The sequence below is a fragment of the Coregonus clupeaformis genome, chromosome 33 (genome assembly GCF_020615455.1).
Source record: "Coregonus clupeaformis isolate EN_2021a chromosome 33, ASM2061545v1, whole genome shotgun sequence".
Classification (NCBI taxonomy): Eukaryota; Metazoa; Chordata; class Actinopteri; order Salmoniformes; family Salmonidae; genus Coregonus; species Coregonus clupeaformis.
The window spans coordinates 31,594,467-31,602,372 of record NC_059224.1 but is presented as its reverse complement, the minus strand read 5'-3'; positions in this window follow the sequence as shown (position 1 = coordinate 31,602,372).

The following is a 7,906-nucleotide window of genomic DNA, read 5'->3' as shown; positions in this document are numbered from 1 at the left end:
CTCGACTCCCCCCTATGCCTCCCCCAGCGGACCTGCCTCTCCCCAGAGCCTGAGCTTAAATCACATACAGATGGGAAGTCTGGAGAGAGGGAGAGAGAGAGGGAGAGAAAGGGGGGGAGAGAGAGGGGGAGAGAGAGGGGAGGGAGAGAGGGAGAGAGAGGGGAGAGAGAGAGAGGGTGAGAGAAAGGGGCGAGAGAGAGGGGGGAGATGGAGCAATAGTGAGTTCACTAGACTAGTGTGTATGTCCAGCATGCAGGCAGACAGACAGTGTAGTGTAGAAATCCAGACGGCATACAGTTGAAGTCGGAAGTTTACATACACCTTAGCCAAATACATTTCAACTCAGTTTTTCACAATTCCTGACATTTAATCCTAGTAAAAATTCCCTGTCTTAGGTCAGTTAGGATCACCACTTTATTTTAAGAATGTGAAATGTCAGAATAAAAGTAGAGAGAATTATTTCTTTCAGCTTGTATTTCTTTCATCACATTCCCAGTGGGTCAGAAGTTTACATACACTCAATTTGTAATTGGTAGCATTGCCTTTAAATTGTTTAACTTGGGTCACACGTTTCGGGTAGCCTTCCACAAGCTTCCCACAATAAGGTGGGTGAATTTTGGTCCATTCCTCCTGACAGAGCTGGTGTAACTGAGTCAGGTTTGTAGGCCTCCTTGCTCGCACACGCTTTTTCAGTTCTGCCCACACATTTTCTATAGGATTGAGGTCAGGGCTTTGTGATGGCCACTCCAATAGCTTGACTTTGTTGTCCTTAAGCCATTTTGCCACAACTTTGGCAGTATGCTTGGGGTCATTGTCCATTTGGAAGACCCATTTGCGACCAAGCTTTAACTTCCAGACTGATGTCTTGAGATGTTGCTTCAACATATCCACATAATTTTCCTTCCTCATGAAGCCATCTATTTTGTGAAGTGCACCAGTCCCTCCTGCAGCAAAGCACCCCCACAGTATGATGCTGCCACCCCCATGCTTCACGGTTGGGATGATGTTCTTCGGCTTGTAAGCCCACCCCCTTTTTCCTTCTAACATAACTGTGGTCATTATGGCCAAACAGTTCTATTTTTGTTTCATCAGACCAGAGGACAGTTCACCAAAAAGTACAATATTTGTCCAAATGTGCAGTTGCAAACCGTAGTCTGGCTTTTTTATGGCGGTTTTGGAGCAGTGCCTTCTTCCTTGCTGAGCGGCATTTCCGGTTATGTCGATATAGGACTCGTTTTACTGTGGATATAGATACTTTTGTACATGTTTCCTCCAGCATCTTCACAAGGTCCTTTGCTGTTGTTCTGGGATTGATTTTCACTTTTCGCACCAAAGTACATTCATCTCTAGGAGACAAAACGTGTCTCCTTCTCGAGCGGTATGACGACTGCGTGGTCCCATGGTGTTTATACTTGCGTACTATTGTTTGTACAGATGAACGTGGTACCTTCAGGCGTTTGGAAATTGTTCCCAAGGATGAACCAGACTTGTGGAGGTCTACAATATTGTTCTGAGGTCTTGGCTGATTTATTTTCATTTTCCCATGATGTCAAGCAAAGAGGCACTGAGTTTGAAGGTAGACCTCAAATGATGTCAATTAGCCTATCAGAAGCTTCTAAAGCCATGACATCATTTTCTGGAATTTTCCAAGCTGTTTAAAGGCACATTCAACTTAGTGTATGTGAACTTCTGACCCACTGGAATTGTGATACAGTGAATTATAAGTGAAATAATCTGTCTGTAAACAATTGTTGGAAAGATTACTTGTGTCATGCACAAAGTAGATGTCCTAACCGACTTGCCAAAACTATAGTTTGTTAACAAGACATTTGTGTAGTGGTTAAAAAACGAGCTTTAATGGCTCCAACCTAAGTCTATGGAAACTTCCGACTTCAACTGTATCTACCTCTGACTGTCAGAGTCACATTGAGAGTGTTGTCTGGCAGCAGTCGCCTCCGTTTGCAGGGTCCGTGTGTGGCACCCTTTCACCTTGGGGGCCTGAGCAGCAGACACAACCCCCAACCCCCCCCAGACCCCTATCCCTCCCCCTCTGCTCCACTCGTCCAGGAAGAGAGGGCAGCCGGAATAAGCCTCAGCACTCTGTCTGTAGTACAGGCTGAAGACCTAACAGCTGCCCTCCCACCCCAACTCCTTACCCTTCTCCTCCACCTCTCTCCCTTGCCGGCACTGCCTCTCTGTTTGTTTACCCAGGTCAGACTGTCAAAGAAGGTGATTCATTTATGAAAAATGTGCTTCCCCACATCAGGAAGAGGCCGGTAACTGACTGACTGACTGCTTCTTTCAGTCACAAAGGAAGTATTGTTCAAACTTTGGGAGAACTATAGTCTAAAATCAAACTATGGTTCTGTGTATGTGTTTTTATGTGTATAGGCATTTTTAATGCAGAAACTCAAGACTATAAAGAGTGATGTCATGCCGGACATTAGATTGTGACAGGGTGGTTTTGTTCTCGCTTCCTCTCTCTGCCTACAAAAAGTGTGTTGTAAGCTGTTCCAAATGCGGCTGAGTTGTGCCATTGGTCCTGACTGGACCATGTGGAAGCTATATGTCTCAGATGACCAATAAACAGGTCGTCAAATTCCATTGATGCATGTTAGGGATGTTCCTTTTAACTCTTACTTCCACGCAAGAGCAAAACAACACCACAACAACATGGCAGTTAACCACTTCTACTTGAATGGGACACATCAGAGGAGAGCACACACACAGCACACACAATGCCTTATGTAAGGTTTGTGAGAGGCTGAGACCTCATAATATGTTGTGCCAATTTACAATAATTATAACCGTAACCAAAAACAGCAATTCAGCATTCTGAAACCCCCAAGTTTGTCTAAACTCAGTGAGCACCATGTAAACAAACTTCTCTGGCTGCATGTTGAAGAGGATGTTGAGGAGACTGTGAGTCTCCTCTTGGTCTCGAGTGTCCCTCCCCCCTGTTTGCCCCATTGCACATTGGTATTCTCAGCAGAGGGTCGGTCTGTCTAAACACAGGGGGAGATCACTGACAAGGAGGAGGAGATCACTCACAGGGCAGTGCCTTCTGGAATGATCTGTGGGCTTCACAGAGGTTCACTGCGTCATGGATAAATCAGTCTGGGGTGGTCTACACTGCCCCATTCAGCCCACTGAGACCAGGAGTCACAGCAAGGCAATCAATCTGATGAAAAGCCTGGAATGAGGCTCCCCGCCCCTCCTCGCCCACTGAATACTACAACAGGCATGACGCTGAAAGAGATCTGATGTATGGCGCTGCCGCCACCTGAGTCAGTTCTGCATTGTTCATTGGTGTTCAATTATGTTGTTCTGTGTGCCCTACTGCGTTCAGGATCCTTTCACTGCTCTGAATAATAAGGAATTTAATTAGAGGCTACTGCCAGCACATTATTTAGGTGTTTTGATAGAGACAGATGCTATCTAACCCCAATCTCCCATTTATCTAACATTTATCTAACGTCCAGTATGGGCTGAGAATGTCATGGTACTGTATGGAGAGGGAGTCTTTACTGCTGCACATGAGTGTGTGGTTGATTAAAGTGATGAAGCGTTTTTGATGATAGACCTTTTCTCTGGCTGCTTGGACTTGGCATGTGGCAGAGAGTGAAAGAGGATCTCCTAGGCTCAGCCACACAGCTGTAAGGGACAAGGAGGGGGACAAACAGGGGTGTGGGGGGTCAGGACGCTCTTGGACTCTCTGATCTCCCTCTCACTCCAGGAGAGACGGTAAAGCCAGTCTGCGTCCCCCTTCCCCCCTACCCTATGTGACCCTGCTCAGCCTAACCCTGTTACGGTGGAATGAGGTATACATTTCACAGGCGAAATGACTTGGATTAGGTCTAACACCCAAACTGTTTTCAAAATGAACTCGAGGACACTTAGTTGACCATAGAGACTGACAAAATAAGAAAAACATGCTTACTTTTCATTTCAGACCATACAAGTTGTAAGGGCTAGAGTAAAGGGGACAAACATACCCTTGGAGTACTTTACACTCAGTTGGGCCATAGTAAAGTGAAGTGGAGGATACAGTCCCAAACGGCACCCTGTTCCCTATATAGTGCACTACTTTTGACCAGGGCCTATGGGGCTCCGGTCAACTGTAGCAGTGGCGTCATGACCATAAGGGGCACAGTGGCACGTGCCCCAATATTGTTTTTGTTAAATTTTTGGTTGTTGTTTCTCTGTAATACTACTAGCCACCTAGACATTTAATGAAGTTGGCTTTAGCTAGCCCAGATAGGTTCCCAATCTCCCAACCTCATAACTAGCTACCAATCAAGTAGCTAGCTTGTCTTTTCTATCTTAGCTGGCATGCTTGCTGGCAAGGTTGGTAGACTTTAGAAAAACAAGTAATTACTAAATGTAGTGAATAAGACATTCCTTTCAATCTTGTACCCAGATTTTATCAGAGATGCAGAGAAGCATATGTTGTTTCTTTAAAGGCCAAATGCAGTCTAAAACATGATTTTATATATTTCCACACTATGAGGTTGGAATAATACTGTGAAATTGTGAAAATTATGATGCCCTTTTAGTGCAAGAGTTTTTGAAAATGTTGCATGTTTTGGTGGGATGGAGTTTTGGCCTGCCTGGTGACATCACCATGCAGTAAATTATTTAATATACCAATAAGAAAGAGAGTTCCAAACCTCTCTGCCAATAACTAGTTTTCAGTTTTCCCCTCCCCATTCAAACCACTCCCAGACAGTGCTAGTTCATTTCTTGCTTGAGAAAATGCTCTTTGCTAAGAAGCTCTTTGTAAAACTTGTTTTTTTTGTTGTCGTTTTTTATCACAGTAAGGTACTTAATTGTTACCCATAAATGATTTGATATTGAGATTTTAAAAAATGGATGCATTGTACCTTTAAAAAAATAACCACCAGTCTGGAGGATACAGACAGCTCAAGAGGTACTGTATCCTTAGATAAGCAGAAAATTAAACATATTTTTTACATAGATTTCAGCATAATGATTATGGCTCTAGATTGCAGGAAAAAGCTGTTTCAGGTGTTTGGAAAATGCAACATTCTCCAACTTCTGGACTGGGGGCTTAGCCCCGCTCCAGACTACCCCCCCAGCCATCCTCACGTACTTTGTGCCCCCTCAGATTTTTGGAGTGCATTACGCCCCTGAAAGGTAGTGCACCATACAGGGAATAGGGTGACATTTGGGATGCATCCACTGAAGCAACATGGTGAAGGATATACAGTATGCATCAATTCCTGGTCAGGGTATGACGATTATCCAAACATAGGCCACCTGATGATGACGAGGACCAAATCAAAGAACAGGAAACATATCACTGTTTATATCACTGGTTCCAAGAGTTGAGATAGAATGCAATTTATTCCCACCTGGTCTAAATATACGTTGAACATGGAAATACATATTTTTCCTATGTAATTACATGTTTTTGAACTTGTCTAGTATATATGTACACATTCCTTTAGACAAATGTAGTACATGTATTATGAGTGTATGGTTTTTATGAGTAATCTCAATACTATAACAACATACTTCTTACTCTGTCCTTGGGTATTTTGAAAGGCTCAAATAAAATGTATTATGCCATTTGAATTATATCTCTAACTGATTTGTTGACAATAAATTCTCCCGGAGGGGAGTCTGTATAATGTGGGGCGAGGAAAGGAATGCTATTTATTGTCCAGTTTATAGTCTGTCATGCAGTTTCTCAGTTTATGAAAAGGCTACCATGGGGAATAGGAGAGAATTGGATCCCTGGGCCACTGGTGGTTAGTGATGATTAGAAGCAGATGCAGAAAGGAAAGGGGGTGTGTGAGAGAGGGATAGAGGGAAAAGGGGGTATGTGAGAGAGGGATAGAGGGGAGATGGGAAAGAGAGGGATAGAGAGGGATGGGGCGAGGGGTTGAGAGGAGAAGGGGTGTGTGGGAGAGGGATTTCAACGTGTAGAGCGGTCTGACTGGTTGGAAAATGTGTAACACATTCAAGACTGGTTTTACATACATTGTTCCTGTCTACAGCAAAAAGAGATACAATCGGACAAAGTGGCAAATGAAAAAGAATCCAAGGCAAATGAAAAAGAATCCGACCTGTGACTTTGGAATGTAGAATGTATTTTTATGCCTTTCATAATTAAATATACTGAACAAAAATATAAATGCAACATGTAAAATATTGGTCCCATGTTTCATGAGCTGAAATAAAAGATCCCAGAAATGTTCCATACGCTTATTTCTCTCAAATTAAGCTTATTTCTCTCAAATTTTGTGCACAAATGTGTTTACATCCCTGTTAGTGAGCATTTCTCCTTAGCCAAGATAATCCATCCACCTGACAGGTGTGGCATATCAAGAAGCTGATTAAACAGCATGATCATTACACATGCGCACCTTGTGCTCGGGACAATAAAAGGCCACTCTAAAATGTGCAGTTTTGTCACTCAACACAATGCCACAGATGTCTCGATTATTGAGGGAGCGTGCAATTGGCATGCTGACTGAAGGAATGTCCACCAGAGCTGTTGGCAGAGAATTTAATATTCATTTCTCTACCATAAGCCGCCTCTAACGTCACTTTAGAGAATTTGGCAGTACGTCCAACCGGCCTCACAATTGCAGACCACGTGTAACCACGCCAGCCCAGGACCTCCACATCTGGCTTCTTCATCTGCGGGATTGACCTGACTGCAGTTCGACGTCGTAACCGACTTCAGTGGGCAAATGCTCACCTTCGATGGCCACTGGCACGCTGGAGAAGTGTGCTCTTTACGGATGAATCCTGGTTTTAACTGTACCGGACAGCTGGTCTGCGTCGTGTGGGCGAGCAGTTTGCTGATGTCAACGTTGTGAACAGAGTGCCCCATGGTGGCGGTAGGATTATGGTATGCGCAGGCATAAACTACGGACAACGAACACAATTGCATTTTATCGATGGCAATTTGAATGCACAGAGATACCGTGACGAAATCCTGAGGCCCATTGTCGTACCATTCATCCGCCCGCCATCACCTCATGTTTCACCATGATAATGCACAGCCTCATGTCGCAAGGATCTGTACACAATTCCTGGAAGCTGAAAATGTCCCAGTTCTTCCATGGCCTGCATACTCACTGGACATGTCGCCCATTGAGCATGTTTGGGAATGCTCTGGATCGACGTGTACGACAGCATCGATCCACTGATTTCCTTATATGAACTGTAAGTCTTGGAAATTGTTGCATGTTGCATTTACATTTTTGTTCAGTGTATAAGAACTGCAGCTGTCCCAATTCCACAAATACCAAAGGAAAACAGAAGCCATCTTGTATATGGTCAGATGAAACCACATATCCTTTAATTGGACATCTATTTTTTTAACTAACCCAAATAAAAGTATAGAGCTATGTATGACCGCCTCAGCTGGTGGGGCAGTGGTGAATATATCCTTACATGGCGCTGGTCTGCCTGCCTGCCATGGGCTTGGTTAGAGCAGCACAGTCCCAGCCATGCACAGCTGCTGTGGCCTACAGACCTCAGAAACACTACTCCACCGTTAGTCAGTTGCTGGGTAATTTTCCAGCCTACACATTAACACAGCAATACCATGAGGCAGTAAATTGTTTGTCATATTGTAATACAGGAAGAGTGGTTGCAAGGTCATACTATACATGAAATGGTGGCATTAAACAGATAAGGGACATCATCATCTCTTATGAACATAACTACATGTTTACTGAGTTGTTGTCTGTGATTATGCAGTGTGACTTTATACTATCCAAAATGACAGCAGAATGTTGCCATAAACTATTCAAAATGTCACTTAGTGACCTTGTGTATAGGCTGTGTATCATATTCCTAATGGTTGAAATTCAAACACACTAATCATTGTTAGTGTCTGGGCCCTGAACAGTGTACAATGCTTCCC